Below are 6,944 nucleotides of genomic sequence, written 5' to 3'. Positions count from 1 at the left end.
ATATCATATATGAATTTGTACAACTAAGCTTGTTTAGCTTGATGGGTGGAGCAGTGCTATTATGACACGAACCACATAGGCTGATCATGGTCATCATAAAATGGGGAAACCATAAGCATGATGAGTATAGTGTTGACCATGGCAGTGGGATGGCCGATCTGAAGCAAACCGCGCAAAGGGTAGTTAGCAACCGATGTTTGCTTTGAAATAACAACTAAGATTTGGTATGGACAAGAAAGTACAGTCAACAAGTGACAAAGAAATGCAATTCTGTTGTCTCTCTATATGTCGCGACATGCATTTGGAAACTCAAGTGGGACCTTTAGCTAACCAATTAAATGTGTCCGTTAACTAATATAAGTATCGTATCACAATCATATTTGAACAACTAAGCTTTTGAATTTTTAGTGTTGTGTTGTTTAGCTTGAAGGGTGGAGTAATGCTAGTACGACAGAAAGCACCTACGCAGATCATAGTAGAGTAGATAAAAGGGGAAAACCCTAAGCATCAAGAGAAAAATTAGAAAAGTGGAACTAGCTGGACCAATGGGTGGCGCACATGCTTTTCTAAACGAATATAGGAACATTAGGTGACCAATTAAACATTCTATGTTTTAGTGATATGAGCATCATATCAGATTCGTATTTCAACACGTAAGCTTTGGGTTGAGGTCTTGAGGAGCAGTGCTAGCACGACATGAAGCACCTACGATGATGGTACTGAATATAAAGGGGGCAAACCATAAGCTTTACGAGTATAGTGCCCGTGCCATGGCAGATCTGAAGGTGCAAATCGGACAAAGCTACTTCACAACCAATGTTTGCTTTCAACTAGCCACTACGATTTGGTACGGACAAGAAAAGTACAGTAAACAAATTACGATCTATTTTCCGGGTGAGATCAATAACTTAAGCACATATGGAAGAGTACCACCTCTCTTGCGAAGCCGTGTAGGCCTCTGTTGATACATTGAGGGTGTTGCGGGTGCGATGGCTGTTGGGGGCAGGGAGGAAGACTTTAGACGGCAGGCGGCCGGGTCGGGGGATAAATCATGTTGTCGTGGACGAGGCGGTCGTAGGAGCGGCAACGACAAGGCGGACGATGGCGCCGATGTCACATCCCTAGTTCTGGTATGACCTAGACTAGCTAGTCATGTGTGCATCATGTTTAAATTCCATTTAAATTTGAAATGGGGATTTGTGAAACCCTCATAATCATTTGTGGAAATGACCAAGATAAAAAGTTTGAGTGGTCCCCACAGTGTGAGTACAGTTTTCAGGAACTGAAAAGACGCCTGACTTCTGCTCCCATACTTGTGCCACCGAATTTCATGAAGGACTTTGTTATCTACTGCGATGCCTCACGATAGGGACTAGGTTGCATTCTTATGCAGGATCGTCATGTGATTGCCTATGCATCTCGACAGTTGCATCCACATGAGGAGAATTATCCCACACATGATCTAAAGCTTGCAGCCGTAGTCTATGCCCTCAAGACCTGGCGACATTACCTCCTTGGTAAACGTTGCGAGATCTACACCGATCACCAGAGTCTCAAGTATATCTTCACCCAACCAGATTTGAACCTTAGGCAAAGATGTTGGTTGGAGGTGATCTCAGATTATGATTTAGGGATTACCTACACTCCAGGCAAAGCCAATGTCATGGCTGATGCGCTAAGTCGTAAATCCTATTGCAACAATCTCATGTTGCAGCAGGGCCAACCACTTCTCCATGAGGAATTCTGTAAGCTTAACCTTCACATTGCTCCTCACAGATTCCTTTCTACCTTGGTGGCGAAACCTACCCTCGAGGATCAGATCATTACTGACCAGAAGTTTGATAGGGGTGTTATCTGCATCAAGAGAAACATTAAGAAGGGAGTTGGTGGATGTTTCTCTATGGACGATCGAGGTGTTGTCTTCTTTGAGAATCGTTTGGTGGTTCCCAAGAATCAACATCTGCGACAATTGATTCTTAAGGAGGCGCATGAATCTCCTCTCACGATTCATCCCGGTAGTACTAAGATGTATCAGGACCTACGCCAGAGGTTCTGGTGGACTAGGATGAAGAGAGAAATCACTCAGTTTATTGCTAACTGTGACGTTTGTCGTCGCGTTAAGGCAGAGCAACATGAACATTTTCTTGGACCTTTTTGGAGCAATTTTTATCTGGGTCATTTCCACAAATGATTCTGAGGGTTTCACAAATCCCCATTTCAAATTTAAATGGAATTTAAACATGATGCACACATGACTAGCTAGCTGTCAGGACCCCGATTCTATGCCACACCGATCTAGCATGTAACACCTCATATCACTTTGCGGCCTCACGCACGGTATTCGCACGGGTGTCGCCTTACCATGCCCGGGACCATTTGCGCCTTTTGGCACACGTATATGATAGTGTCGCTAGCATCCATATGACAAAGAACCCGGGCTGACATGGCTAGTCGTAAACCCAAAGTGGCACAATCTTACAGGGACAGGCATCCATGACCCAGCATCGAACGTGTCGGTCATCAGCGAGTGAATCCAGGCTGTAGCACTGGGCTAACAGGACTCCGGTGAACCGGGCTGTAGCGGGCTAACAGGACTCCGGTATTCATCGCGTGACATTTCCCCGAAGGGACAGACACAGGAACGAAGAATGACACATGCCGGCCAGCCTAAGTGTTCCGGAGCAGTAGCACGCTACCATGGCTCAGTGGAAGCACTAGGAGACATTTCCCGGTAAGAGAGGCTACTAAGGATAAACAACTAGATAGTGAGATCCCACACATAGCAATACACATTACACGTACGCATAACATGCAAGTATGTGCTGTACAACATGGCATCACAGCATAACTCAACAACTCATATAGATAAGGCTCAAAGAGCCATCATAGCATTATTACAAACAGGGGTCACATGACCCAACATTCAGAGCAAACAAGCAACAAGCGGAAGCATTACATGTTTGAGTACAGACATCTACAAATGAAAAAGGCTAAAGAGCCTGACTATCTACAACATCCGATCAAGATCGTAGCTGAGGTACAAGCTACTCGTCGAAGTCCACGAGAACACTAGTAAGACCGAAGTCTCCGCTGCAAAAACATAAATAAAGCAACATGAGTACAAAGGTACTCAGCAAGACTTACATCAGATCCTATCATACATGCATTTGTATCAAGAGGGTAATGCGGGGTTTAGTTGCAGCAAGCCAGCTTTGACTCAGTGGCTATCCTGTTCTACGACTACGAGAAACTCTTGAGGTGAGACAACGTACACGAGTCCACTAATCACCACACAATACACTACTATGGATTCATTCCCGTCTCCCTACGAGAAGGCCATCCATAGCACTCACACTATGTCTTGAGCATTTTAGAGTATCCACTTTAAGTTGTCTATGTACCATGTAAGCATCCAAGAAGTCCATAACCACGGACCCGGCTATTCGAATAGATCATGTTAAACCTGCAGGGGTGTACTTCTTCACACACGCTCTCGCCACTTACCGCCATGTACACGTCATGTATCTCGGCAACCTTCAAGCGGAAGCCTGGCGAGGGTGTCGGCCACGACCTGACTAACCACACAAGACTCTAATCCAGGTTTATCGCCTATTTGGGTTCCATCCGCAAGGAGATCCGGCCGGGGTGTCGCTCACGGCCCCAAACGATGTGTGCAGGGTTCCTGAGCCCACCATCCGGGTGCCACTCGGTATACCAGGCCACGTGTGCCTAGTCTGTCCCAAGCCCACCCTGTCGGGTGCCACTTGGTAGAAAAATAACACTACCTACAAACACCAGAAACTAGTTGCGACTCCTGGACAGAGATCAAGTCGGTTAATAAGTCGAGAGGGGCATTTAAGCATTCCAATGTGTGGTAGTAGCTAGTCATTGGACAACATACACAGAACTCAGTGCTTAAGGACGGTTCCAGTGAGACAACCCACCATGTACTCCTACATGGCCTCTCACCGCTACCTTTACCAAATCGTGTTCACACACTTCACTCTCAGCATCAGAACATAGGACTGCACTCCAATTGATTCCCAATGAATCAGACCTGACACAACTCTAAGCAATAGCAGGCATGGCATGGTAGGAACACAACATGGCTCAATCAACTCCTACACATGCTAGTGGGTTTCAACTATTTACTGTGGCAATGACAGGTCATGCAGAGGAATGGGTTCAACTACCGCAACACAAAGTAGCAGATGAATCATTGTTGTCCTAATGCAATAACTGAGAGCAGGAGCGAGAGAGTAGGATTGTATCGGAATGAACAAGGGGGTTTGCTTGCCTGGTAGATCAATAAGGGAGGCACTGCTTCACAGACAGGTACTCTGGAACGGTCTCCGGAGCAGGACCTATCGAGAAGGAACGGTGCCAACAATCAATACACAAGCATATGCAACAATATGATGCATGAACATGGCATGAAGATGTGATGCTGATTGTGCTAATGCAGCTAGCATTATATTTGGATGAAGTCCATTTGAATCAATGATTCAAATGCAACTCCAAGTAAGCTCTTTACAAATGCCCTTTTTAGTGTTTCACTTATACAGTAGGTATAAGTTGGTTTGTCATGCATGAAACTAGAACAGATGGAAAGATTGCATTTTTCTGATAATTTTTCATATATAAATTATTTCAATCTGAGCTACGTTTGAATTTCTATGATTTTTTGAAGTTTGAATCATTTTCTGGAATTTCCTGATTTAATTTAAATCCAGAAATCATTATTGCGTCAACATTGAGTAAGCATGACGTCAGCAGGTCAACTGCGGCTGACTAGGGTCAAACCTAACGTGTGGGGTCCACATGTCAGTGTCTAAGGGTTAATCAGGGGTTTTATACTAATCTAATTAAAATATTAGGGCGCGGGGGCCCACTGTCAGCGTCAGGGTTAGATAGATGGTGATTAGCCTTAAGCTAATCACCTGACCCACGGGGCCCACCTGACGGCCGGCGAGGTCAAAGGGTCAAACCTCACCGGCGTTAAGCCGCCGGCAAGGTCCGAGACGGCGGGGCACCGCGGAAATCGCCCACAGGGCTCCGTTTAGCGCGCGAAGCACAGCTACGGGATGCGGACGCTCGTCCGCATGCAACCGTGGTGGTGGCTCGGTCGGGGAGTGGCCGGAGTGGCGCCGGCGACGAGCTCGGCGGCGGCCGAAGCTCGGTCGGGGTTGGATTCGGCGCTACGGTGCACGAGAGGGCGAGTGCGTGTGTGCATTAGGCTCCTGGCAGCTTCCTGAGCACGGTGAGGCGCTCCGTTGTGAGCGCGCACGGCTGTGGCCATGACGGCGAGGAGCTGCGGCGGTGATGGCTTCGGCCACGGTGGAAATGACGGCTACGACGCGGGAACGAGGGGGAGAAGAGAGGGGAAACGGGGAGATGCTCACGGCGGACTCGACGGGCTTGTCGACGAGCTCGGGGACGCGCTGAAGACGGTAGGGCGGCGAAGACGATCTCCGGCAACCGGAGATGAAGACGGCGGCGATGGCGACTCTCCAAGGCCTCCCAAGGCGCGTGGCTTGACGGGGAGGTAGCCAGCGATGTGGCGGAGCTTCTGGGCGCAGCGGCAGGGCGAGGGGTGGCCGGTGGCCACGGTGGCGAGCAGCGGCGCTCTCCAGTGCGCTCGGTGAAGAAAGGGAGAGGGAGCCAGAGGAGGGAAGAGGCACGGGAGAGAGGGGGTGAGGCCACGGGGATCGGGGCGGCACCGAGAAGAGGCATCGCGGCGTCGCGCTGGTAGGGGAGGCAGGCAGGCGAGCTGGTGGCGTGGCGCTCTGCCCATGCGCGCGCGTCGGCCACATGCCTGGCCGACTGGCGCCAGGAGGACGACGGCGGTGCTGGGCTGGGCCGGCCTGCTGGGCCAGGCCAGGCCGCACAGTGCCAGGCTGCACAGGGAGGTAAGCACTAGGTAGGTTTTCTCCTATTTTGTTTTTCTTTTCTATTTTTCTGACATTTGTTTTGATTTAGTAATAATACTAAATCATTTTATTTCCTTATGCCAATTTTTGTAGGAACTAGTGATATTATTCCAGAGCTCCTCAACAAGTGGAACAATTTTTGGACATATATTATATATATAACATATATATATCCAATGCAAATAATTATGCATTAATTCCAAATGCCCAAAATAAATACTTATGAGCTCCTAAAAATATTGGTTTGATTTTTATCTGCCCAATATTTTCAAAGAGCAACATGAACATTTTCTTGGACCTTTTTGGAGCAATTTTTATCTGGGTCATTTCCACAAATGATTCTGAGGGTTTCACAAATCCCCATTTCAAATTTAAATGGAATTTAAACATGATGCACACATGACTAGCTAGTCTAGGTCATACCAGAACTAGGGATGTGACAGCCGATGAAGCAAGAGGGCGCAATGAAAGGATCCTGGTCCAGCGCCGTGGATGAGAACGTCCATCTCTTGCAGTGGACGACGGGGTAGGGGTAGCGGCTCTGGCAAGGTGGAGGATGGGGTGGCAGACGGAGGAGGCTGGCCGCAGTGGGGAGGTTGTCATGGCGCCGATGGTGTATGAATGGGGAAATGGAGGGGAGGGGGAGCTCAAACTTTGGGACGTGCTTCTCTGAAATGTGGGAAAGTTACAAACATATCCCCCATTTAAAATTGCAGACATCACGTTGGTTGGGGATAGGACGGTAATCTCGCATCTCCCAAATATTTGTCGGTAACTATTTCGAGCGAGGAGAGGGTGTTTTGCCGCCCAAGGTTGGCACCCACGGTGTATGAACGGGGCTGACACATAGGGCGGTTGTGTCACGTCTGAGGGAAGTTACACATCTGCCCCTATTTAAAATATTAGCCTACATCGATTTCGGACGAGGAGAGTTTGCTTTGCCGCACACCGCGTATGAATGGGGAAATGGAGGGAGAGACACATGTCTTTCAGACGAGCTTGAATCAAATGTGT

The sequence above is a fragment of the Triticum aestivum genome, chromosome 2B (assembly GCF_018294505.1).
Source record: "Triticum aestivum cultivar Chinese Spring chromosome 2B, IWGSC CS RefSeq v2.1, whole genome shotgun sequence".
Taxonomy (NCBI): Eukaryota; Viridiplantae; Streptophyta; class Magnoliopsida; order Poales; family Poaceae; genus Triticum; species Triticum aestivum.
Note: the sequence above shows the minus strand (reverse complement) of the source record.